Source organism: Pollachius pollachius (assembly GCF_949987615.1).
Source record: "Pollachius pollachius genome assembly, chromosome: 12".
NCBI lineage: Eukaryota > Metazoa > Chordata > Actinopteri > Gadiformes > Gadidae > Pollachius > Pollachius pollachius.
Genome location: NC_136945.1, coordinates 1,636,578 through 1,652,071, shown reverse-complemented (window position 1 = coordinate 1,652,071; position 15,494 = coordinate 1,636,578). Strand labels below are relative to the sequence as shown.

Below are 15,494 nucleotides of genomic sequence, written 5' to 3'. Positions count from 1 at the left end.
ACTTTGTTTCAGACCTTATTTTCTTTTCTTGTTCGCTAACATAACAATTATAACGTTCAAACTCCTGTCTGCAGCAAGACCCGTCCACTAAAGAGACCTGAGGTGGAGATGAAGGATGAGAAACAAACAAACAATGTGTGTGTGTGTGTGTGTGTGTGTGTGTGTGTGTGTGTGTGTGTGTGTGTGTGTGTGTGTGTGTGTCAGAGAGGTCTTGTACAGTTTAGCTGAGCTCCAGTGGTAGACGAGCGGCTCCAGGTCTTGAGGTCAGCCTGTAACGGAGACATTCAGACCCTGCTGCCAGCGCTGAACCTCCTCCTCTGACCTGAGACCCCGAGCACAACATCTCCCACACAGGTAAGCAGACTCGGGGCACACTTTATTTTTACCCTGGTGCAAATGTCCATGAGGATATATCACATTATTAAAGGACAAAACAACAACATCAATCTCATAACCACGACATGACGGAACCAACAGTCACTTAATTTACATATTTACGAATTAATGTATTTATTTGTTCTTCACAAAGTGTAAGAAGGGACTATAATGACGGTAAAGCACAGCCTCTCATTTAACTTTGCCCTTATACAATTACTAACAAAATATGAAACATATAATTCAAATTGAAGGGCAAATCCCTCTCAAGATAATAACCCTTTATTATTTGTATGCAAGGGAAACTGCAATGCAACTCCCACTGGATCTGTATTTTCAAAAACACGGTGCTGCACTACTCCCGCCAATAGGGGGCGCTGAGTAACGGCATTGCAGCGAAGGGGTTTTCTAACCCCTGGTCGGTTCTTGAGTCAGCCAGCAAACTTGAGTTTATGGTTTCTAGAGCTTGATGGGTTTCCCGATCAGATTCAATACCACAAGTATTTTTGTAAAGATATTCGCTGAAATGTATTTTTGACATTTTGCGACGTCTGCAAATTCACACATCGTTCAGCTAGTAGCGCCGTGTTATTGGTGGATCAATGGCAGAGTAGTACAGTAATTAGGCAATTTTCATTCACACACGGCTATGTGTTACGTCATGCACATAAGATCCTGTTGTAAAGGACCAATAAGGTGGCCCGTCTGAACTACCTGTGTTATGGTGTGATCCAGATGCCTCAGACACCACCCTTCCGAGTTGCACTTCTGACGTAATTTCCGGTCTCGGAGCACTTACCGCTCCCGTTCATAAATTGGTGACCGGAATGAAGTGGCAATGTAATCAAGTATGCAGGAGCATTTAAAATCGACATTAAAATGACCAACATGGTACAAATACAAAGAAAATAAATCTCTTCACGTGCGCAGCCATTTTGGTTGAGAGCGCCATCACTGAGCTCAGTATACTCTCAGAATTCCGAGGGGGCACGACCAAAAAGGGTGTGCCTCCGTGAAATGCCACAAGAGAGCTGGGAGATTTCCCCACTTGCAACTCAGAAGGCTACCGTCCGAGGCATCTGGATCACACCATTATAATATGATCTCCCTCTGTTTTCTTGTTTTTGGTCCGTTTTTTTTTGTTTCACTTTGAATGACGTGTGAAACAACGGCTGAAGTGAGCAGACGTGATCAGAACACAGGGATTACACTTAGTGAGTTTGGATTTGAGTGAGTTTTATGAAGGTAGATTCGATTTCATCAAAGTGCTTTCTTACTACATGTCTATGTGTTAATGCTAAAAGTTGCATGCAGTAGTATTAACAGCACTGAAATGACATATATTTGGATAATGCAACTTAAGGATCAGATTTTAAGAGCTGCTCAGAAATGCAGAGTACTGGCAAGCATTCTGAAGAGTTAAAGGACCGGTTAAATGATTTAACACGCTGGGCGTACCATTGGGTTAGCGGGAATGCATTTAAATAATGTAGTTTAACTCTCCAATATAGTTTGTGTCATTAAGGTCTAGCCTTTTAGGCAGTCCAACTGTTTCAGGCTTATAAGCCTCTTCACAAAGACGTCTATCCCGGAGATGTTCCGGAATATTTCCTGGTTTTAGATTGAATTGTTAGACATATCTAGACAATCCCTACCTTGTCAAATGTACAAAATTGAGGAGAAGCTGGGTTTTGTTGGCGCAAAACCAAACAAAAACCTAAGAAGCACATGGAGCAAGAGGTCATCAGTAACAAGAGGGTGCCGTATCTAATATGAGGGGAACAGCTGATTAAATTACCAGTATGCTGCTGATTTGAATAGGCAGTGTGCCGCCGGTGGGGGGAGGGAGACAGGGCAATGAAGCAAGGTACAAAAATACAGAAATAGGGATGAGCAATAGATGGAGGTAAAGGGAGTTGGAGCTGCAAGAAGCAGGTAAGTCCATGGGCTATAAAAGAAATGTCTTTTTTTATGGTGGAAATTAGCTGTCATTCATGAGTGTTTGCTGGCAGATTTAGTCTTTATAAAAAATCGAATTAAAAAATACCTCATTTGACTATAGGATTAAGGACAACACGCGTCAATAGAGAAATATATACTTGATATAGTACTTGAATGACAATAACCACTGGCAGCAAGTCCCCCAACAGTGTGTCTAATATCAGCATGAATGAGGGGAGCAGAAAGATTGCCTCTGCCCCCTGGCTTATCAGCAACACTCAACCAGCCACGCTATATTTGGACTCATTTCACAAACACAGGGGAACAAAGTGGTTAGCGTTCGTACAGATACTCGACACAAATAATGTCATGCTGTTTTGCTCTTTTGGTGCCAAAATTAATATATATTTTTAGAAAGACACACTGGGATCCGGAATAAAAGAACTTGGCAGTGAATGAAATCTTCTCTTAAAGGAATCCCAGAGAACTTGTATATGACTTGTCTTTATCAATCGTCTTTAATGCATCACTTGTTAGTCTTTCAGCGATTGGAATTAACATCGCCACAGATGCCATCAGTAGTTATGTTGGAGGGATGTAGTGTGTGGAGTCTGCTATGGTGGAGTGGTGCAGCCTTTGTTGGTGTGGGTGTGCACTCCACTCTGCGCCCAGATATTGGCCTTGGTAACCACCACATTTCTTCTCATAACCTCACGAGATGGCATCAATGGAAATCATTCAATTGCATTCATTAGCATGCACTTATAACTTGGATAGTGAGAGAGCGGGGAAACCAGAGATAATTTAATTGCTATAACAATGTGGAGGTTGGTATTTAATTGGCAGCTCACTGCTCTCAAAAAGTGTGTGCGTGCGTGCATGCGTGCGTGTATGTGTGTGTTAAGATTCGATGTGTATCTTGATACACAAGCTCTGAGACGATACAGGTGTGATTCTTTGAGTTGAATTGCTTCCCACCGGATTCTGCAAGAATGAAGAGAATACAAGTTTGACTTAGTTGTTTAATGAACTGGCAGGAGTTTTCTGAACGCAAGGCCATGCCCATACAGGGAATCAATGCTGTTCAGGCAAGGCCAGACTGATATTCATTTAGGAACCCAAACTCGATGGCAGCATTTGCGGGCGCTATTGTTAGTCATCAGCCTTTATGCAGGTCATAACCGTTGAGAGGTCTGATTTGTTCCTCACTCTGAGATCAGCTGAGCCATTCGTTTTAAAGTTATAGCAACATTGTGGCCTGTTTCATCATTATCTTTGTCATTTCTCTTCATGGATGAACACGCATCCTGTGGTGCTTAATGTCCTTCTGACTCTGTGGTAGATGTCAGCACGTTGCATGTCGTCTGAACCCCTATCTCTATTGAGACTATTTATTCTGGGTGTGGGCCGACTGCGGTTTCCCATGCTGACATAACATTACTCATCGCACGGCGGACTGGTCAAGGTCAGCTGCCGCCCACAACCACGCTGCCGCCGCCTCGGCTCTGTGGAGACCAGACTGCCGCTGATGCTGCTGTGGTCAGGACATGTATTCTACAGGTAGGGAGTAGCCGGACATGGATTCTACAGGTCAGGAGTAGCAGTACATGTATTCTACAGGTCCGAAGTAGCAGGACATGTATTCTACAGGTCAGGAGTAGCAGTACATGTATTCTACAGGTCCGAAGTAGCAGGACATGTATTCTACAGTTCAGAAGTAGCAGGACATGTATTCTACAAGTTCACTAGTAGCAGTACCTCTGCTACTAGTGAAGTGGTGGCACGATAGAGCAGTGGCTCGATAGGGCCACTGCTGCGTGTTCAGGGCATGTATTCTACAAGTTCAGACCTCAGAGTCCACTATGTAGCTTTCAAGTGCACATTTCTGCTTTTGTTCAAATATATGTTCTACTAATGTTAATTGTAATATACTTAGCATAAATCCGTCAACCATAAGATTGACCCAGGGATTCTTGCTCTCTAATTCAATTTGATGCTGACCAATAGCAGGACAGGATATTGGACAGCGTGGCCATGTCACACATGCACTAGTATATACTATAGTGATTAGTGAGAAACCATTGTAAATGTTTTTTGAGTTGCAAGGCCACTGGACCCCGATTTAAGTCATAATGAACATCTGTCTTTTTGAAGGACGTTTAGGACTAATTGAAATAGTGTTATTTCTCTTACAGGCTTTCTCTCTTGAAACTAGAGCCAGAATTAACATTCCCGTTGGATTGAGTCAATAAAAGTACGTAAGGCGTGTATGTTTTAAGAAATACTGCTGCAAGGAGCTGATGGCACAATACTGTGAGAAAAGGAGGACAATCCGAGTTAAACTCTGCGTGCGTCTGTCAACTCGTTTGGCAGAGCCATGAAGACGCCTTAGTGCCAGAAGGCGAGGACAAGGATCCTTAATGTTGGCAGCGACATCACTCGACTGTACAGCAAGGAGCGGCGCTCCGAAATTAATTTTATCTCCAAAATGGAGAACAGAAAAAGAAACATGACATGTTTTCATTCTGAATGATCACATAAGTTGTTCTTCGTATTAACACAAAAATAATAATATGGTGGGAGGATGTCGGAGCACATGTTACACAATCACGTGCCGCGAAATCATCTTCACGCAAATCAAGGGTGTTAATGATAGAATTGATCGTTGGGGGTATTTATTAACCATGCTACTTTTCCATCTGCGTGGGGCTGTACGAAGCCTGAATGATCAGTCAAGGGTTTATTGATCAATGAGCTTAATGTTTACCGTGGAGTTTAACCTTCTGAGAGCCATCCATTGGTCCAGAAGATAAAAAGAAATGGAGCTGGACGCTGTTTAGTGGCTGGAGCAGGGTTCACCAGCTGCTCAGAGGACGGACCGATGATCTATTGATCCACTGGTGTCTTCACTTCCCATACACACTGGATGTCCTCAGTATGTGCTACAAACCTTATTCCTCTAGTATTGTGTATTATTGCGTGAATTGCAAATAATAATGATATGGACATGTCTAGCATTTGGGCCTTCGCTTGTTTTTTGAAATACACAAGGAAAACACTTAGTATTGTTTAGTATTGTTTCTTTGGCTTGTATGATGGCACATATCCTGAGATACTGCCCTATCAGAATGTTAACTTGACCTGGGATGCGTGGGTCTGGTTCTCCTCTTCCTCCTGGTCTCCATCTTCTCTCTCTCTTTCACTGCTTCATTCCCCTCTCTCTGTGTCTTCCTTCCCTCCATATCAACCCCTTTTAATTACCAGCCACCCAACGCGTCCTCGTCATCTGGCTTTGGGGGGTAGGGCAGTTGAGGGGGTCAGTATAGAGGGTCCCCGGGCTCTGGAGATGGGCCATAGGAGGCCTGGGCGTCTGCCAGGCCATCAGCAGCACTACAAGCTCCTTCCCGGCCCACGGCTGGCCTCTACAGATGTAAACGATTATTACTTAAGCTGAGGGTTGTTACATCCCAAGCATACAGCAGAGTGAGACAGAGATGGACTGGATGTATATAGAGCCTAGCTGAGACTCTGTTCAAAGACATACAGCAGTGAGACAGAGATGGACTGGATGTTTATAGAGCCTAGCTGAGACTCTGTTCAAAGACATACAGCAGTGAGACAGAGATGGACTGGATGTTTATAGAGCCTAGCTGAGACTCTGTTCAAAGACGTACAGCAGTGAGACAGAGATGTGTAGGGAGCCAAGTTGAGTTTGACAGAATGGAGGACTGCCACTCCATTGAGGGCAATACTTACAAACTATTTGTTTCTGATTAGTATATTGATTAATCTAGACAAGGTGTGCGATGAACATTGAGTTATTTTGATAATTTGTTTTATATATTGATAATGTTAATGAAATACTGTTCAGTAATTCACTATCTCTTTCCTTGTATAAAGAAACAACCAAATGAGTCAACAAATGGCAAATTGTGTAGTAAACATACTTTAAAACATCAGTAATGCTTGGTACACACTCAACAATCTTTCTAATTCAGAAAACGAGACCACATGATAGATGAGGATACATTTCAGTGGTTGTTGTGTGGGAGGAAACGATTTTACCAACGTAGCAGAAACTAACCCACCCCATTTTAAAAACTGGAGATTTCACCAATCCCTCACGATCAAAAGCAAGAATTGGATGGGGGAATTATCCTGTAGTGTGACCCAGCATAACATTGATCAATCACAGGCCTCATATATGTATCGATTTATTTGCCTACATTCTCATGTAGATATTATTGAATTTCATCAATGAAGCTGTGTTAAATTCTGCTTATGTTCCCCACAAATACACACACACACACACACACACACACACACACACACACACACACACACTGATATACACAACACAGATACACACAACAAACTGACACAGCTTGTCATCACATCTGAACACGTCCTGCACAATTGACGATCAGATAAGTGAACCTTTCGTGAACGTGAGTCTCTCCTTTGACAGTGGAGAAACAATGAGAACACGCTCTGGCCAGGGAGGCAGGGGTTACAATTATTCCAACTCAAACGTCCCTTTCAAATGTCCGAGCACCTGATGATGCACGTTAGCACGTTAACACATAAGGAAACATGTATACACTTCAAATGTTCATCTTTAACAATTGATCCCACACACTAAATCATGCCTCCTACTGTTCCTCTAGTACTTTGTCCTCACTGGACCCTGGCGTTGACACAGATTGGTAATGGACACAGGTCCTGTAGCTAATTTTCAGAAGGACTCCATCAGTCAGGTGAATGTGGAGACATATGGCCAGAATGGTTCTTTATTCTTTAAGACAAATGGATTATTTCAAGCCAAATGTTGGGCCAATAGTCCATTTTAGTGTCTGAGGTTTTAGTTATTTAGCGTGCTACATGTAGAACACGGTATATATAAAACTAGAGATTATGAATTAAAAACAGATTCAGATTGGTCCATATTGGTTCAGTCGTATCTGAAGTGTAATTTAAAGTTTTGAGACGGCTTCTTATGTTTTTTCTTTCTGTCTTGATAGTTGTAAGGCTCGACACGATAACTGCTTTTGTAGGGTTTGAACTTATCTTTTTGGAAACTATTGTTCTGGTGAGAGACAAGAGACTAAAGGAGATAAAATGCATCCAAAAGGTAGGAGCAATCACATTCAGGTCACAGATTGGAACCTCAACCTCATTTCCCCAAGTGTAAGGTAGACAATTTAGCCAATTCAACCATGCAAGTTTCCAGAATGATGCCATTGTTGCAGTCAGCATCACTCCAACTTGCTCTGCAATTACAGCAGGGTTTCTTGGTCTCGTCGGGCGGGAGCGGGACTGGTATGTGCACGACACATACAGAGTGGAAGACATTCTGTATTGGAAAGTTTGAAGGATTAAATTGGCCTGGATCAGTGTTTGCGGAGCACATCCTGTCTGTGTTAAATGTTTTTCCAGGCATTGTACATTGTGCAGTGAAAGAACACAGCCCGGTTGTTGTTGTACATCAGTACATTGGAAGCCACTGAATGGGATTGTCTGGGTTTTACGAGAGGTAGTTCTCACAGAGTAGAATATAAATGAGGTAGAACTGGTTACTCATAGCATGATGATGGTCTCATCATAATTGGATCCTGAATTGCTTGTAATTGTTTGTAAAATGAGTCCCAGTGAATGTAAGGGTAAGCACAGTTGAATGCTCTTTTAATGCAAAAATTAGTCATTGGAGAACATTGATATGGTTGTCATCTATTACATTTCTGTGTAAATTAACGTATTCTATTAAAGCATTAAAGCTTCTGTAGGTAAAATCTGAGTTGCAAAAAGGGTGTGCATAAATGAGAGAAAGAAGGCAAGATTTCTAAGCTAGATAACCAAGCTGTCCTCTCTGCTGCCTCTGCCAGACTATTCTCTGTGATTAATAAATGTTGCATTCCACATCTGTGATTGACAGGCAAGATGGATTCCACACACCAACCAGAAGAGATATGCCCTGATTAGTCAGAAATGAGCCGGGCGGTCAGAAGTTGTAATTGGGTCACACAGAGGCAGGCACACATTCAAACCAAAACAAATATTCTCAAAGCACATGTATGTATGTAACATTGCACAAATAATGTAACATTGCTCAAATAAATAGCCCTTAAAGGGGACATATTATGAAAACAATACTTTTCCTGGGATTTTTGGTGTTGTTTTGGGTCTCTGGTGCTCCCACATGCATACAAACTTTGAAAATAGTCAGGAAAATAGTACAGGATTTTTTGAGGGAGATATGCATTTTTACCCCATTTGTACCCCGCCTACAGTTACCAAACGAGCGAGTCACTTTCGGCGCCCCCTTCCTGTGCCCCCTCCTATGTAGGAAGGGGGCACATTTGAATATTACCTCGTACTTCAACACCCCCCTCCAATCAGAGCATAGCTAAGATTTTGTGGACCAGTGGACGAGTGCTGGGCGGAGATGTTCGCGCATTTCAGAAGCAGGGATAATAATTCCATTCCAAAATAGATGTCTAATTTGTCAGTTTGCCATGTGACTGCCTGGCAGGGAGTCCGGCGGAGCTGCCGGACTGCCGCCGAAGGTCTGGCGGCATTCCGGCAGCTCCGGCGGGGGAGCTTCAGCGGCATTCCGGCAGCTCCGGCGGGGGAGCTTCAGCGGCATTCCGGCAGCTTAGCTCCGGGAGAACAATCCCTTTCTCCACCATGTCGCGATTCAATATTGACTTCAGAGAGTCAAGGCCAAATTTCCTTTCCCCCAATTCTTCTCAACCATGGCCGAGATAACCCCCACTAAGAGTCTTTTCTTGATGTGGAAGTACCAGAGATGTCAGACGCAGTCTTTATGATTCCTAATATAATCCGAGGCGCACATAGCTTTTGGCCATAATATTATATAAATAAAACGGGGGGACACATGCATATTAGGAACACAAGGCGATAACGATAATGCATACAATACTGATAAGAAACAATGTTTATAATGTATTGCGTATATCATTAAATACAACCACAGTTACCACATATCATATGTGTGTTAAGTTTTCTTTGCCAAAATTTATTTGAGGACTCAGTATTTCTGAAGCTGTGGAAGAAAACCTTACTCCATGTGTGAATTGGGCCATATTATTTGGCCATAAACTGAGCCATTTGAAGTTTGAAATTTGTGTGCATCTCATCGGAGACTGCAAACGCGCTGTCAAAATATCAACTTGTCAGATTCAAATGCGCTCATGGGTCTTAAAGGGGATGGGAGCTGGCATTCTCATTGGTTTATTGCACTTAACGCCTAAACCACACCTACGGGTAATTAGGCTACTTCAGACCAACCCTTTTTAGATTTGCGCCGGGCGCAAGAGTCATTGTTGCGTCGGTAAAATAGGAACATTGCCATAGAACCGCCCACAAAGCTACTTGCGCTTGGCGCTTCTCACTTGCGTTTCAGACCATTAAAATAGGGCCCAATAACTTTAATTTATAAAGCCAATCTCAATTCACATATTTTCAAGCTGGAGGCTTTGGGTAACATTGTATTGGTCATGGAGAATCTCTAACACCATGCCTTGTTCCAGTTGTCCAGCCGCATACAGTACATTAAGCCAAATGTATAAACTCTAAGTAGGTGTATCAATACCAGTATGTTCACTATACTGCACCATAATGAACAAAGCTCCCACTCATATCTACACACATATCTGTGTGTGTGTCGGGAAAGAGGGCGTTAGTTACAGATAGAATTTACCAAAAATGAACCTACTGCATTAAAAATTACCGTACAACATTTCCATATGTTTATATATTCACCAATGTAAAACATTTGTAAAACGTGGGTTAACTAGTTCTAGACTATAAAATCCCAACCGACAACTAATTTACACTTTAAAGTGCTTTGAATAATGCCCAATTACATACATTCATGTACTGTACAGGCATGGAGAGATGAGGTTGTCAATTCGATATTGCAGTGTCTTCCAAAGGTCATGTTGAAAAAAGCAATACAAGGTATAGTGTATTCAATATCTAGAAGCATCTGTTGTTTGTGTTTAAATTCAGTTTCAGTTTCTAAGTATTGTTTGCCACTTCAATTGCTTGTGACTTATTATTTGGTTGAGATGAAATCTCACCAAACCAACATATGGCTCATGAAATGATCCAACTGTGGGCGGCCTCAGTGGTGGAAAAGTGGTCATTTTCTGTGTGATGACCTGGACGGCCTTGAGTTAATAACCAGGCTCTGCTGTTTCAACGATGAGGAGGTAGCGTTGTCTTCATTCAAGGTCTGTCTCTGGAGACACTGAAAACCTCCGTTCTGCCTAGGTCTGACTGGATGATGCTTGGGAGGGAACAAGGAGGTGGTCTATGCTGGTAGGATGACGATCTCTGGTCTGCCCTCAGGCTCTCTTGGGATTTTGGATTATCTTTGAAGCGGGAGTTGAACAGCATTGTTTGAGTATTGCATATTGGGAGAGCATACAACTTTATACACTATGGAAAAACTGTTTGTGGTCACTGGTCGAACTGTATTCCACAGCATCTGAGTGTCTTTGTAATTTATTATACCTTCATAAACAAAAGGTAGTACATTGGGTACATTTTAACTCAAATAAATCAGTCTAAACTATAACCTAAAGAGTTGTGTTCTTCTATCACAGTCAACTCCTAACAGAATGTTTCCCTTGCTGTGCTCCTCTTTTCAGCTTTTATAACCTCAGAGTTTGTCCCTTCATTGCTTCTCTCCTGGCAGCATGCTGGGATTGTAGTTCTACTTGAAAAATACCTCTTGAACTGTAGTTCACTGGCCAGCAGGAGGGGATGTAGTATCCATCTCCCGGCTCCTCATGATACCCCAGTTCATGAATGAAACCTTGTAGTCGTGTTTAACTTTGTGGATCAGTTTGCATAGAGTTACCTCACTTGATACGAAGGAGGACAACAACTATGGGCCAGATGTGGAGCTTTACTAGCCAAGGTAAATCAAGCAGGGGACTGTTTGTTCTGACCTGAGTGGCAATCAGCTTTCATGATGAGCACTCTGTCTGTTTACCCAGAGGTGGTCCAAACCAGCCATGGCTTCAGGTGAGTCTCGGCCATCAGACACAGTGCAGGTGACCAGGCACTCCTCACACCTCCTGCCTCATGGCTGCCCCCCCCCCCCCCCCCTCTCGTCCTGGCTAATGTCATATGAGTGGTTCTTGGGCGTGTCAAAATGCCAGGAGCTGGAATTCATTTAAAAGAAAGTAGGGTGCCCTTTGGTGGTATTCCTGACTTGCAACTTTCACCCGGCCCACTCTAGCACCCGATGTTGGTTTTCATTGAATGGTGTACATCACTCACATTAGGAATATAATCAATGCATGGATCAACACCACCACCAGAACCTTTGGTTGAGTCTCTGAACCCCCCCTCTCATTCAGCGCTACTGAATCACTCCTCGCTTTTTTCTATACCCAGCCCACGGTGTCACCGTGGGCTCCCTGTCAGCAGGGAGCCTTCCACAGCTGTTTGATTTGGCAGGCTTCTCTTTACCTAAGCAGATCTAAAGTCCCCTGTTTGATTTTCCTTGGCTAGTAAAGCTCCACATCTGGCCCATAGTTGTTGTCCTCCTTCGCATCGTGGAGCTTACCCTCAGGACTTTAATTTCAGATTGCTCTATATATTTTTTTTTTTGCCGTTAAGCCCCAAGAAAAAAGCTGGGCTGGCAGAAATGTCCCAGAACACCCTGCTATACCACGTGCCTTTGTTTTATTGATCCGGGGAGCCTTGCTGGTGTTCAAATTAACAAACTGAGCAGAGACTTGATAGGGGTCGGACTGTCACTGGAATATGAACGCACCATACTGGACCTAATGGTTTTCTGCTTATCCTGCTACTGCTCACACACTCAAAGGGAGAATGTTTGCTAACAAATGGTGGACATGTTTTAATAATAGCTTAACCTGCTACACTGGCAGAGACAATAAATGCATTGCAGTCCAGACTATTTGCTGACATTACCAACGGTGTCTCAGACCCGTACCAAGGGCCTTGGATGTAATACTGTACAATACGTAATCAATGTCACAATCGATCCGTTTTCTCTTCAAACTGTTGCATTGAGCATCTCACGGTGAGATAGTTGAAATGTCTACTTTTAACTGTTGCATTGGGCCTCTCATGGTGAGATAGTCTGAAGGTCTACTTTGATCTGAAGCAGCCTTCGTCGAACACAGTTGGTAAAATTTTCACTATTGTTGCGGTTATATTAAGTCCCACGTAACACACATCATGTTGGCTAAGATTTATTCAGTCTCTCCAGTTCCTGTCTTCATAAACACTCCACATCCAGCTGGTTTAGTGCTTCATGGCTTCGTGTAAACTCACTTTATGTGTGTTGGTGTCTCTGGTGAAGTAGCTCATGAGTCATGGGATGAAAGTCCTGACTTGAGGACTCCCACCCTGCACACCCTGTGTTCCCCTCGCACGGTGCATGTCACTCTCACAGCAGTCCAAACATTTGATGTGAAATAAGAGCCATTAAATATCAACCAATATCTCCTCTAAAAAAAGATGCATGCTGTTCTGACCCAGTGTGCCAGTTAACACCATCACATGTTGAACTGGTTCTCTGGGGACTGGTTCTGTAGAGAACCAGTGGCAAAGTGATGCCTATCCCCTTTTCTCCTCAAGACTGAATTGTTAAGCAGACTAAGGACACTTTATTGTTCGAAAACTGGCCATTTTCTTCTATCAGTAAAAGTTCAGTAATGCTTATCTAGTCTTACTGTTAATTCTGGTTTTCATTCGAGTGGAAAGGTTTTTGACATCCGTGGGGGAGATTGTTAGACCAGCGCTTGAACCTGAAGTCTTGGCACCCCTCTGACACACATTCACAATTGTTTCCAATGAATCTCTAAAAGTGGCTCTATCAGCTACTTTTCATTATCTCCATCCCCAAATGTTCCTGCATTAAGAAAAGAAGGAAGCAAGAAAGCACCTTTGATCTAAAATGGAGGTGTGCTAGGTGTTATAGTGTTCTTATTAAAGTCACCACATTTAAAGATAATACAAGTATGGAAGAGGAAGAAATGGTAGGTCATATGTTATGGAAGCAAATCCTCATGCAAGCTTTTTATTTCTCTCACACGCCAAACTTTAACGTTATATATTACTTCAACTGCTACATGCTACTCCAACTGCTACATGCTACTCCTCCAGCTACATGCTAACCCCCCTGCTACATGCTATTCTCCCTGCTACATGCTACTCTTCTCCCCCCAGAGACTATTACATAGTAGGTCTGGTATCTGGATGCCTGGTATCTGGATGTAACCCAGATCCAAGTGTAGGATTCAGAATTTGTCATTTGTCACCGAACTGTGTGTGCTTTATTCTCATCATAGCCAACCTTGACCGCATGACAATTTGACACTGTTTGTGTGTCAAGATCATATTTTTTTGTCTAATAAGATCATAAAAGATGAAGGAAAACTATTTCCATCGCCCCATACAAAGATGGGCCTTAGAGATTGACCAGAGCTGCTCATGAAACCAACAAATTACGAAAAGGACGGTCCATTAGAGGCTGTGTGTGTGTGTGTGTGTGTCTGTGTGTGTGTGTGTAGGTGTAGGTGTGTGTGTGTGTGTGTGTGTGTGTAGGTGTGCCTGTGTGTGTGTGTGTAGGTGTGTGTGTGTGTGTGTGTGTGTGTGTGTGTGGGGGGAAGCTAAATGGTGAGGGTTTAGTGTCTGTCAGATGGCATCAATGGAAGGGTTAAGTGGTAGTAGATCAACTGGTGATATTAAGAATTATGAAGATTTTCTTAAAGCATCAGAGGCTGCTCCATGAAAGGTATGGCAATCTCAAGTAATTTCACCGTACAGCACAAAGCAAGTGTAATCATTACTGTCCGCTCTCATCACTGCCATAGTGCGGCTGAATTTCTCTCTGACGTTGAGAAAGTACGAACCAAGCAGCGAGGAGGGAGCTGGGATTGAGCCCCTCTGTCTAGTCCAGTTCCTATTGGCTGACTGAGGTGAGTAGCATCATACTCAGGGTCATCCCCCTAACAAGGCAGCCGGCAGCAGCTGCACGCCTCTGAGGTATGTCATTGTTATTTAACATGTGTCGATCCTGTTGACCGTCTCTTTGAACGATCCACCGGTTTGATGTTCACTTAAACATTGTAATGGCTGCTAAAGACGTTCCTCATTAAAGCACCCCCCCCCCCCCCCCCCCCCCCCCCCCCCCCCCCCCGCTGTCCGCAGTCTTTTTTCTACTGGGGGGCCCTGCTCTGTAAACACAGCCCTGCGTTAAACACTGCCATGCAGACGTTCCTCTAATGAAGAGTATTATTACGACCACCAGTTTGGTACATGGGCCCCAAGACTTCTGAGGCCTCTTCACAACAGCTCCGTCGGTCCATTCACACACTGGACTCACAGAGTCATAGTGGTACAGAAGAATACACGAGGTGTGTGTGTGTGAGTGTGTGTGTTTGTGTGTAAATGCAAGTGGCGATAGAGAGAAATAAGGCAGGTGGGGCAGTGAGTGGTGGTGTAGGTGGTGTAGCTCCAAGGCAGGTGGGGCAGTGAGTGGTGGTGTAGGTGGTGTAGCTCTAAGGCAGGTGGGGCAGTGAGTGGTGGTGTAGGTGGTGTAGCTCTAAGGCAGGTGGGGCAGTGAGTGGTGGTGTAGGTGGTGTAGCTCTAAGGCAGGTGGGGCAGTGAGTGGTGGTGTAGGTGGTGTAGCTCCAAGGCAGGTGGGGCAGTGAGTGGTGGTGTAGGTGGTGTAGCTCTAAGGCAGGTGGGGCAGTGAGTGGTGGTGTAGGTGGTGTAGCTCTAAGGCAGGTGGGGCAGTGAGTGGTGGTGTAGGTGGTGTAGCTCTAAGGCAGGTGGGGCAGTGAGTGGTGGTGTAGGTGGTGTAGCTCTAAGGCAGGTGGGGCAGTGAGTGGTGGTGTAGGTGGTGTAGCTCTAAGGCAGGTGGGGCAGTGAGTGGTGGTGTAGGTGGTGTAGCTCTAAGGCAGGTGGGGCAGTGGGTGGTGGTGTAGGTGGTGTAGCTCAAAGCAGGTGGGGCAGTGAGTGGTGGTGTAGGTGGTGTAGCTCTAAGGCAGGTGGGGCAGTGAGTGGTGGTGTAGGTGGTGTAGCTCCAAGGCAGGTGGGGCAGTGAGTGGTGGTGTATGTGGTGTAGCTCCAAGGCAGGTGGGGCAGTGAGTGCTGGTGTAGGTGGT

The 15,494-nt window shown here is 43.9% G+C and overlaps 1 protein-coding gene across 1 annotated transcript in view; it reads left to right on the top strand.

Moving 5' to 3' along the window:
- Window positions 1-209: 209 nt before the first annotated feature.
- The window catches only part of fhit (fragile histidine triad diadenosine triphosphatase), a 186,759-nt gene continuing 171,474 nt past the window's right edge, over window positions 210-15,494 (top strand). Inside the window, exon 1 of the mRNA XM_079748771.1 lies at window positions 210-354. The gene's annotated coding sequence lies outside the window, so the exon portion shown is untranslated. The remainder of the gene's footprint in view (window positions 355-15,494) is intronic.